The sequence below is a fragment of the Portunus trituberculatus genome, chromosome 38 (assembly GCF_017591435.1).
Source record: "Portunus trituberculatus isolate SZX2019 chromosome 38, ASM1759143v1, whole genome shotgun sequence".
NCBI classification, from domain to species: Eukaryota; Metazoa; Arthropoda; class Malacostraca; order Decapoda; family Portunidae; genus Portunus; species Portunus trituberculatus.
This window is the reverse complement of record NC_059292.1, coordinates 1,907,501-1,920,000: the sequence shown is the minus strand read 5'-3', so window position 1 is coordinate 1,920,000 and position 12,500 is coordinate 1,907,501. Positions and strand designations below refer to the sequence as shown.

At 41.6% G+C, this 12,500-nt stretch overlaps 1 protein-coding gene across 4 annotated transcripts in view; it reads right to left on the bottom strand.

Moving 5' to 3' along the window:
- The window catches only part of LOC123515060, a 134,643-nt gene that overhangs the window by 8,115 nt on the left and 114,028 nt on the right, over positions 1–12,500 (bottom strand). The gene's annotated exons all lie outside the window — the stretch shown is intronic.

Genomic DNA, 12,500 nt, shown 5'->3' with positions numbered 1-12,500 from the left:
ATTAACGGAATGATATTAGTGTACATAATTACGCTCGTCTCTCTCTCTCTCTCTCTCTCTCTCTCACTGGCAGATAAAAAAAATCAAATAAATATGTACCATTGTATGCCCAATTGTTATGCACGTCATTATCGCCGCAATTATATAATAATTTAGGCAACTGTGCGTGGTTACCAAATGAGAACAAATGGTAAATGTATTATTCAACTTTTGTCAGAGGGCCATAATATACTCGGAAACACTTCTGCTGCGCTGCGCCGCGCCTACACTCCACTCCACTCCACTCCACTCCACTCCACTCCACCCACTCCACTCCAAACACTAGTTCAAGGTGCACAAGTCTTCATGGGCGTTCTTAGGATTCTAGTGACAGGTTAACAAGATTCTTACATCACCAACAGAAGACACATTTAAAAAAATGCCTTATCATTTGTGGCCTTTGAAAATTGTCATGGTGAGAGCAGTGTGTTTCACATTACACGTCAGTAACTCGCGTGGTATCCAGTAACATCACCAGCCCTTCCCTTCCCTTCCCTTCCTTGCCCCTACTCTCCCCTCTATCCACTTCTCTCTCCTTCCCACCCCAGTCTTGCCTTACCTTACCTTGCCTCTCCTCTCCCCTCCTTTTCCCTCCCTTGCCTTGCCTTGCCTCTCCTCTCCCCTCTCTTTACTTCCCCAGTCTTGCCTTGCCTTGCCTTGCCTTGCCTCTCCTCTCCTCTCCTCTCCCCTCTCTTTACTTCCCTAGCCTTGCCTTGCCTTGCCTTGCCTCTCCTCTCCCCTCTCTTTACTTCCCCAGCCTTGCCTTGCCTTGCCTTGCCTCTCTTCTCCCCTCCCCTTCCCTCCCCAGCCTTGCCTTGCCTTGCCTTTCTACTCCCCTCCCCTTCCCTCCCCAGCCTTGCCTTGTCTTGCCCTGCCTTGCCCTCCCCTCCCCTCTTCAGCCTTGCCTTTCCTCCTGACGACATGGTGGCGGTGGCCGAGGAACAACACATGCCCGACTCGCAGCACAGTGGCGACGTCCATGGCGGGTAACGAGGCACTGAGGCGTACAATGCTTCACTCACTCACACCGGCTAGGAGTGCATGCTCGGTGCTTCGATGCATCCGAGCTTCACTCACGCTAACGAAGGTAAACCCGAGTCGCTTCATTAGGCCAGGTGAGGCACGGTGAGAGAGCTTCCTTCCTTCCTTCCGTCTCAAGAAAGTGAAGCAAAACGACATTTCACCTTAAAGAATAAGTAAAGTTCTCGTATGACTAAAATTTGTACACTAACTTAAAGTGAAATATGAGACTACAGGTGAATATTGTATGAACTCAACACATTTCCAGAGTGTTCAAAACGGTTAATGAAGCGAACATAACTCTCTCTCTCTCTCTCTCTCTCTCTCTCTCTCTCTCTCTCTCTCGTTAATTAGCAGTGGAGCTATTTTCAGTCACATCGGAAGGGCGGCCAATTAAGCAATCCATACTTTTAACATGTCTTTTTATTACTATCAAGGGGAGGAAGAACACGGGCGTGGTGGGTGGAGGGCAAGAAAACGAGGGGATGAATGGGTGGGACTGTGTAGTGTGTGGTGGGTGGGTGAGTGGGTGGCTGGATGGGTGGGATTATGGAAGTAGGTGGGTGGGTGGGTGGCTGGATAGGTGGGGTAATGGATGTGGGTGGGTGAGTGGGTAGGTGGATGGATGAGGTAATGGATGTGGGTCGGTGGGTGGGTGAGTGAGTCCGGATGTCTGAGTTTGGAGGTATTTTGAGGAGTGAGTGTCTCGAGTACCAGACATCCTATTTCCACTTACGTTGATCTGGAAACCTTATCCTATTTTTTGTGTCGACATCAAACAGTCACAGTCAGTCTCCTCTCCCTAACCTTTCCATTCCACTCAGTCCACAGCTTTCCACCCAGCATCATCTCCACGCCCCTTGCATACCACTATTGTACCCTGCCATTCCACCCAATCATCTCAACTCTTTCCACCCACCCACCCAAACACTAATGATCTCTTCTACTTAACATTTCCATTCCACTCATTACATCTCGATAGCTTTCCACCCAGCACTACCTCCTCCACCACCACCCTGTACACCACTATCCTCCTACTATTCAATTAACTCTTTCCACCCATCCACCCAAACACTCGTGATTTCTTCTGCCTATCCTTTCCCCTCCACCATCTCGACAGCTTTCCACTCACCACCACCTCCTCCTCCTCCTCCATCCTGCACATCACCACATCGCCTGCTGTTACCCAGTCATCTTAACTCCCACCCACCCACTCAAACACTAACGATTTCTTCTCCCTAACTTTTCCAATTCTCACCATCTTGCTAGCTTTCCACCCAGCACCACCTCCTCCACCACCCTGCACGTCCCTGCTCAATCAAGTCTTTCCACCCAATGACACAAACAGTCACGGTTCCTTCTGCCTAACCTCCCCAATCCACCATCTCGATAATTTTCCACTCACCACCTCCACCTCCCTGTTCCACCACCCCGCTTGTCCCCTACCAATCATAACACTCTCCACACACCCATCCCATCCATGCCCTCTCCCCAGCTCCTCATTTAACACGAATTGGCTACACATCGCTTTTGTTCGGCATCAAACACTTCATTGTTCCTGCTCCTGCACCTGTGTCGCCTCGTTATGCTTTACGTCACCTGTCCTCGCTTTCACTTCACTCGTTTCCGGGATATAGAACTACAGAACAGGGTCTATTTCAACTGTCTATCGGCTGTTCTAAATTCAGTCTACCTTTACAAAGCTGCTGTGTCTGATTGTGTAGTTTGAAAGAGGCTGTTAACCCCTTCCGTAGCATGACGAGTTTCCATATTCATTCTGCTTACTATTTGGTGATTTTAAATAGCTTCAGAAACCTTTGTGGGGATTAAAATAGTGAAGACTGATGGCCATTAATCTTCTGACTTCCGTATACCCTTCCTAATGTCAACAAAATGGTCTAATCGTACGCAAATCTGAAGGTAAAAAAGTGTGTAAGTACTGAAAGGGTTAAAGTCTATATTTCAACTCAATTAAGCTCTTTCGCCTGTCTGTTTATTCCAGGGTACCGCTATATATTTTATCAAGTCTAGTCTAGCAAACGTTTTTTTCTTTCCACACTTCACATAATCCATCCAATCTTTAGCTTCACGTATAACCAAGACAGCTGTTCACTAAGGTCTATTTCAACTACCTCGATTTAACTCTCCCCGCTGTCTCTTTTACTCCAGAGCACTCTTAAAAATTACACTCTCTTTCAACTATTTCATGTCTTCTGGCTGTCACTCTATTCCAGGGCGCCCTTACATAGCCTGCTGGGTCTATGTAGTCTAAATGTCTTCTCTTCTGCAGTCTTTTTTTTTTTTTTTTTTTTTTTTTGGCAGTCAGCAAACATCTGCATTTTTTTTTTTCACAGATTTATTTATTCTTAACCTCTTCAGTACCATGCCACGCTTTCATACTCATTCTCCTTACTGTTTGGTGATTCTATACGGTTTCAGAAACTTATGTGGGGATTAAAATAGCAAAGACTCTCGCCATTAATCTTCTGACCTCCATCGTCCTTCCTGATGAAAACAAAATCTTCTAATCATACAAAAATCTCATGGTAAAAATGCATCCCAGTACTGAAGTTGTGTTTGGTAATTGATTTCAAGACATTTATCCTTTATTTTGGCTAATTCCTTCGGACCTGCACGGGAACTGGCATCTTAGAGGGTCTTTTATTTATTTATTTTTTTTTTTTTTTCGTTTCATGTTGCCCTTGGTCAGCCTTCTCTCTGACATAAAAATTTAGAGTAACGTAAACATATATATCTTTGTATAGTGATCATCTACGTTTTCTTTTTCTTTTCGTGTATCTATAATCGTACTGCTGTCTCTGAAATAGTTGTAAAGGCTGACAAAACACTGAATAATAAATAATAAGTGTATAAATGAAAAAAAAATAGCTTAGTCTCTCTCTCTCTCTCTCTCTCTCTCTCTCTCTCTCTCTCTCTCTCTCTCTCTCTCTCTCTCTCTCTCTCTCTCCTTTGTCACCATGCATTTTTCCCTCCATTTCTATATCTATTTTTTTTCCCTTTATTTACAGAGGTCTGAATGGTAACAAAGGATGAGTCTGCCGGTGAATAGCTTAGTTCGCTCCGTTGTCTGCCTTTCCTGGCGACAATAGCGAACACTTGTGACATGTATTGACCGTGAACACTTCCCATGCCAACTCACTCACGTCCTGGTGGGTTGCCAATGTACATAAGTGTCTATCGATCCTGTCTATTAACCCCTTCAATACTGGGATACATTTCTACCCTGAGATTTGTGTACGATTAGACTATTTTATTGACATTAGGAAGGGTCTATGGAGGTTAGAAGATTAATGGCAGCAGTCTTCACTATTTGAAACCACACACAAGTTTCTGAAGCAGTATTGAATCACCACATAGTCAGCAGAGTGAATATAGAAACGCGTCATGGTACTGAATCAATTCTTGCTATACATACTCACAAATTACTGTGTGCTTTTTCCTTTTCTGCTTTCCTTATTAGTTATGTTCGTTTATGTAAGACGGGTACCTGTACAGACCAAGGTACGGACACGAAAGAGAGATAAAAAAAAAAGGGTTCACTAATATGTCAGTACCTACGTAAAATGAATATATAAATAGATGAATAAAATAAACATGTACATTCTTTATTAGTTATTTTCGTTAATGTAAGAAGGGGAACAAAGCGAAAGAGAGAGAGAGAAAAAAAAAAAGGTCCACTAAGATGTCAGTATGTAAAATAAATAAATAAATAAATAAATAAATAAATAAATAAATAAATACATGAACAAAAGAATAAATAAATAAAAAAAGGAATATTTGAGTTTGGAGTATAACTATTTCAAAACCTCGCTCATAAAAAGAGTTGAAGTCATAGGAAGGTTGAAATACAGAAGCAGGCAGGGAGTTCCAGAGCTAACCAAAGAAAGAGATGAAAGACTGAATATACTGATGAACTCTTGCATTTGAAAGATGAGCGGAATGAGGGACAGAAAGTAGAAGTCTTGTGCATTGAAGCTACAGAAGGAGGAAGGAGAGAGAGGGAGAGGGGGGAGAGGGGGGTGGGACATTAATTATTCAGCATATCAATCAAGCTAGTGACGTGTTGGAATCAATGTGTGGATGGATATTACATTCCTACACACTCATCCATCTCGCTTCGTGTTAGTGGATCATTCTTATTCTATCCACCACACCCACGTCAAACACCCACGTCACACACAAACATTCCGCCTTCCCAGATTCCACCATGTCCCTTCCGCCCCGCCCTGCGTCACCACCACCACCACCACCGCCGCCGCCCGTCCCCTCACAGCCACCTCACTCGCTCCAAAACAAGTGACAAACAAGATCAAGGGCTGAAGAGAAGCAATTCACCAATGAACGCCAAGCTCAGACGACCCCTTTGTCAGCTTATCAGCCAATCAGCACCCACACACACACACACACACACACACACACACACACACACACAGTTTACTTTGCACTCTTCCTCATCTTTCACTCTTATCTTCATCTAATCCTTTCCACGTATTTTCTCCTCCTCCTCCTCCTCCTCCTCCTCCTCCTTCTCTTTACGTGTGCAAGTATAGCATTCTCTTCACTCCCCACCCCTCGCAAACCGTTTAACGCCAGACAGTAATTCAACAGCAAGTTTACTGAAGTTTCCCTCTCTAATCTGATTATTCATGAAAAGAAATTCGCCTAGTTGCTGCTTTCCCTTCTTATCTTCTCTTCTTCGTTGTCTTCTCTCTCTCTCTCTCTCTCTCTCTCTCTCTCTCTCTCTCTCTCCTGTTTTGCGTCTTTCTTTTCTGTCATTGTTCTTGTTTTGCCTGCCATGTTTATCTTTCTTTTTCTTTCTCTATTTTGTATATTTTTTTTCCTTTTCTCTCTTATTTTTCTTGCTTTCCCACCTCTCTCTTACTTTGCTTTCTTCTTTCTTTCTGTCTTTCTTTGTTCTTATCTATCACCATCCTCTTTTGTTTTCTTTCCTTTTCTGTTTTGCATCTTTTTTTAATTTTCTTTTCTCATTTTTTTGCTTCTTTCTTTCTTTTCTTTCATTGTTCTTGTTTATCACTATCCTCTTTTATTTGTCTTTTCTTTCCTGTTTGTATCTCTTTTCTTTTCTTTTTTTTTTTTTTTCTCAGCTCTTTCTTTTCTTTTTCTTTTTCTTTCTTTCTTATTTTCTTGTCAGTGTTCCTGTTGTTTCTCCTCACCGCCTCTTTATTTCTCTTTCATTTATTTGTATATCTTTTCTTTTCATTTTATCTCCTTTTTTTTCTTTTCATTTCTCTTATTTCGTTTTTCTTCTTTCTTTTTTTTTCGTCATAGTTCTTATTACTCCTCGTCTCCATTCTATTTTTTCTTTCCTTTCTTTATTTGTATCTCTTGTTTCCTGTTCTTTCTTCACTCTTATTTCTTTCTCGTCTTCCCACACCTCTTCTTTTACTTTCTTCTTTCCTTCATTTCTACTGTATCACTGTTCATCTCGTTTATCCCCATCCTCTTCTATCTTTCCTTCCTTTCTTTCTTTATATATATCTCCCTTCATTTTTCTCCTTTGTGCCTTCCCTTTCCTTTATATACACCTACCGTTTGATTTTCTCGTTCTTTCTTGCCCTTATCCTGCATCACCCACCCTCCAGCACCTCCCACTTTCGCTGTAGCATTTCCCTCCTGCTGTTATTCCGTCCCTTCCTCGCTCACACCTTCCCCTCCTCCCACTCCTCCCGCCACAGCCTCCCGTGTTATTTCATCCCCTCCATGTACCTCCTACGGGTTAGCGAGTGAAGGGACCACCTGGGGGACATGTAATGGCTGTCGGCTCACTGTCGGGTCACCGCGGACATGGCACTCTTGATGTTGTTTGGGATATTCTTACCTGCACGGGAGCGGGAGGGGTTCAGGTAGGTGAGGTGAGGTAAGGGAGAGGACATACAAGCCCCTTAGGTCAGCTGTGTATGTAAATTGGTGCAGGTAAGGTTTGGTAATGGTATAGTGTGGTGTGTGTGTGTGTGTGTGTGTGTGTGTGTGTGTGTGTGTGTGTGTGTGTGTGTGTGTGTGTGTGTGTGTGTGTGTGTGTGTGTGTGTGTGTGTGTGTGTGTGTGTGTGTTGTTTTTTTTTTCTTTTCCCTCCTTCTTTCTGAATGGTTGTTGTTATTTGTAGGTTGTTGATCAGTAGGTTTGGTTTACTGTGTGAAGGTTCTGGTGCTTTGGTTTACTGTTGTCCAAGTTTGTTGTTCTAAAATAAAATCCATATTCACCACAACTATTTTTCCAAGGCCACAGAGGTGATTAGCGGGGTTTTCAAGGATGTTTCTCCAGTTAATAACGTAGAAATAAATCTTGTCACTCTGCCTCTAGAACCGTAAAAAAAAAAACTTCAAAACTTGTGTCAACTTACATAAAGTGGAGGTGAAGCAGAGAAAAGTTTGAGAATACGAGTCCTAGTCTGATCATTATGCATTCTTCTTACTATTATTCATTCGCTTATTATTTGCTGATTGTATTGGATTTATTTGTTCGTCATCATTACTATCTTTCATCCTGTTATTTACATTTTCGTCAGTCATGCCTACTATTATCATTTCTTTCGATTAATGTCATTAGCCTCGTTCATTTGTTTATGTATGAGGGAAAAGCTGGCCAAGGGCAATAGAAAACGAAAAAAAAAAAGACCCACTTAGTTGCCAGTCCCCTTGTATGTCAGAGAAAGTTAACAAAAACAAAAGGGATAAATGTCTTGCAACCTCAATACTAAATGAAGTCAAGTCATAGGAAGTTGGGAAATACAGAGGCAGGTATAGGAATTCCAGAGTTTACCGGAGATTTGTTCATCATATACTAGTTCCAGCTGATGCATTGTGTTTTCCACCATTAACATAATCCATCATACTCGTGCCATCACTATCTTCAATCTCCATGCTAATCACTACTCATTTCCTTATCGTGAATTATGGACGAGGGTAACTTAATACATCTCTCTCTCTCTCTCTCTCTCTCTCTCTCTCTCTCTCTCTCTCTCTCTCTCTCTCTCTCTCTCTCTTTATCGTCATTCATATCCACCTGACTCCTCCATCTCCTTTCCTTCTCTCCTATTCCTCCATTCTCTTTTCCTTTCCTCCTCTGTTTCCTTGTCAAACCACCACCATCACCACCACCACCAACTCTGACACTCGCCTCACCCTGACCTTTATCGGCTACACGTAAATATCTGTCTATTCACTTTATATCCATGTCAATAAAAGGCCAGCCATCATTCCCAGCCTTTAACCCCTTCAGTACCAAGACGCGTTTTCATATTAACTCTGCTTAGTATTTGGTGATTTTATACAGCTTCACAAACTTATGTGGGGATTGAAATAGTGAAGACTGGCCATTAATCCTCTGACCTCCATAGACCTTTCCTAATGTAAATGAAATCGTCTAATCACACCCAAAATTCATGGTAAAATATGCATTCCAGTAATGAAGAGGTTGTGTGTGTGTGTGTGTGTGTGTGTGTGTGTGTGTGTGATGGTGGCAAGGCTTCATCATTTTTTCACTCGCGTTCATTTCAGTGGTTCAAGTTTGTGTGTTCTGCAATTATTTCGTCAATTTAAATTGTTAAGCCTATGATGCACCTTGATGGGTTTTCCTAATGGTTGGAGTTTGTGTTTCCTGTAATTAATGCAACGGTTCAGTTATTTGTAAGTCTATGTGGGGAAAACACACACACACACACACTGGTATTTCATATAACTAATACGAATCAATTATTTCTAAGCCTAAGCAGGGAAACACACACACACACACACACACACACACACACACACACACACACACACACACACACACACACACACACACACACACACACGAACACACACATACACACACATTTGTATTTCTTATAACTAATACAACGGTTCAATTATTATCGATGTGGGGAAAAAAAACACGCATGAAATATTTCTACGATTTTTTGTGTAAAAAAAAAATATATATATATATTATCTTTCAAATATGTGATAATCTCTTGGCATTCCTCCTTACAGAAATCATTGCATATCGGTTCAGAGGATTAGCCCCTTCAGTATTGAGACGCTTTTTTGCCACGAGTTTTGAGTATGATTAGATGATTTCATTTACATTAGGGAGGTTTTATGAAGGTCGGAAAATTAATGGCCAGTCTTCATTATTTGAATCCCACACATAAGTTTCTGAAGCTGTAGAAAATCGCCAAATAGTATGCAGAATTGGTATGAAAACGCGTCATAGCACGGAAGGGATTAAATACAAGTCTATACATATATGAGGCAATATACGTAAAATATATCTACTTTATTTTTCAATGCGCACTGACCTCAGTTACCATATCGTTGGTGCTGCGTCAGTAGGGAGCTTTATAAGAAGATTAGTCACATTTATGCATGGAGATGACAGATGGAATTAATCCCTTCAGTACCATGACGAGTTTTCATATTCATTCTGCTTACTATTTGGTGATTTTATACAACTTCAAAAACATATGTAAGGATTAAAATAGTGAAGACTGTGGCAATTCATCTTCTGACATCCATAGGGAGGCGGTGATGTAGTGGATAAGGTGGTGAGCGTGGGATCGGGCAGACGTCCAAGCGTAGGTTCGAATCCCACCACATACCACTTTGAAGCTATGCCATTTGTCAAGCGGTTAAAAAGAAAAAAATTCCTGATGTCAATAATATAGTCTAATCGTACACAACACTCATGCGTCCTAACACTGAAGGGGTTAGGTAGCTTTGCCTATACAGAGACTGCCTCATGTAGACCTGACAGCCTCTTGCAGCTTCCCTCATTTTCTTATGTTCTTATCTGTTCTATAGTGCTTGGAATGTTTGTGTCCTGCAATTACTTCACCGTTTCATATCATCCAGCACAAGTCTCCACACAAATACGAAAAAAATACGTACAAGTTATCTTTCCAGTGTGTGTCTACTGATTGTTTTAACCTCTTCAGTACTGGGAAGCATTTTTACCTTGAGTTTGTGTACGATTAGACGATTAGATTTACATTAGGAAGGGCCTATGGAGGTCAGAAGATTAATGACCACAGTCTCTACTATTTTAATCCACATAAGTTTCTGAAGTTGTATAAAATCACCAAATAGTAAGCAGAATGAATATGAAAACACACCATGGTACTGAAGGGGTAAAATTTCTGCTTCCTGTAATAAATTCGTCAGTACAAATAATAAAGCAACGATCTCTACACATACGCTGGATAAAAGCAAATATATATACTGCTAAATGACTTTTCTGATGCATGACTAACCTATCCAATAACTATCAGCACGAGACAGTAATAGTATTAGTATTTATAACACACACACACACACACACACACACACACACACACACACACACACACACACACACACACACTTCTCTATTTTCCACTTCCTACTATACAAATTTAAGGCTTCAGTGTGCTTTAAAACATAACTTTAATCTTCCCCTCTCTCTCTCTCTCTCTCTCTCTCTCGCGGGAATTGCCAGCATCCATGAGACACGTGTAGCAGATGCAGGGTGGCGGTGTGGCGGTGTGGCGGGGTTGGCAGAGTGGTAGGGTGCCAGGGGAGGCAATGCTCGTGTTGTCCTCCCTTCCAGTGTAGCAAGACTCGAAGGTTCATTGAGGATACGAACCCCAATATGACTCGAGCTCTAACTCTCTCTCCGCGTTGCTTGATGCCCTTATTCAGAAACGCCTTCCTCTCATTACGACGATTTTCCGGGGCCACAGAGACAACTAACCCGGTTTTCAAGAGTTTCTTCTTTTGACAAACTAGAAATTTTTGCCAGTCTATCGCCAAAGCCACAAAATTACTCTTAACCCCTTCAATACTGAGACACATTTTTACCTACATATTTGTTTATAATTAGATCGTTTTATTGGTATTAGGAAGGGTCTATGAAGGTCAGAAGATTAATGGCCACAGTCTTCACTATTTGAATCACACATCAAGTTTCTGAGGCTGTAAAAAATTCACCAAATAGTAATCAAGAGTGAAAATAGAAACGCGTCATGGTACTGAAGGGGTGAAGCGCACGAGTGTCTTCAAGTGGAGCCTTTGGAAAGCAATGATGGTGAGAGAGCAAAGAGTCTCTGATGCGGCGAGTGGCGGGAGAAGTCTTGTAGCGGGTAAATTATTGAGTGACTGCAGAATGAAGGTGGTTGTTGGAGTTACTTGCTTTCTTCTTCCTCTTCCTCAATCTTATATTCTTTATTTTCTTCTTGCTTTTTCTTTTGTATTTCTCTTCTTTTCTCTTTTACCTCATCTTCTTCTTCTCTTCTTCTTTTTCTTTCTCCTCATCTTCCTCCTTCTGTTCTTTAGTTTTCATTCTTCTTTTTCTCTTCATAGTTCTCTTCCTCCTCCTCCTACTCCTCCTTATTCTCTTTTTATTTACCTAAACACCCTCATCTTTCTCGTCCCTTTCTCCTCCTTCCTCTTTTCCTTTCCCCCTTTTAATTCTCCTCCTGCTGCTGCTCCTCCTCTTCCTCCTCCTCTCCGTCCTCTTACGCACATAATTTCTGTCACATTTATTTTCGTGTAATACAATAAAACCTTCCCCAAAGTAGCGATTTCCACATCACCTATAAAGATCCATATTCTGAAACACTTCCGCGCCTCACAGCACCTTCACTATTTTCAAAGGGCTCTTGTTGAAGTGTCACGGATTTTTAAAGATGTTTCTGTAATTCTAGTGACATGTTAACAAGTTTTCTGCATTATCAAACAGGACAGATACTCTTTAAAACTTAGCTAATTGTCTCTGTGGTCTATTTTCAAAGGACTCTAGTTAAAGGGAAACGTGTTTTTAATGGTGTTTCTGTAATTTCTGCATCATTAACAGGGGAAATACTCTTTAGAACTCAGCTAATCGTTTCTGTGGTCTAGCTTCAAAAGGCTCTAATTGAAGTGATACTGGTTTTTAAGGGTATTTCTGTAATTCTAGTGACATGTTAACAAGTTTTCTGCATTATCAAACAGGACAAATACTCTTTACAATCGTGTCTGTGGTCTTTGAAAAATGGTCGTAGTGAGAGAGAGAGCGAGGCGAGAGAGAGAGAGAGAGAGAGAGAGAGAGAGAGAGAGAGAGAGAGAGAGAGAGAGAGAGAGAAGCATTCCTCATCAATTACATATTCTTTCGAACTTCTACTGCCTCAACTAATTTTTCATGGCAGTTTTAAGTAACGCGCATTCTGTTCCACCCGGTATGGCGTTGCACACAATGGCTCGTCAACAGGTGTGAGTAATGAAGGCACAGGTAGGCAATCAGCAAAGTACAGGTGTTGAAAGGTGAGGTGAGGGTAGAGGAAAGTTTGGTGAGGTTTGATGTGGATGTGGTGGATATATACAAAAGTGTAGTGAGGGTATTAGGAAGGTTTGGCAAGGTGTGGGTGTGGTATTGGTAGGTATAGAGAGGTGTGGTGAGGTGTGG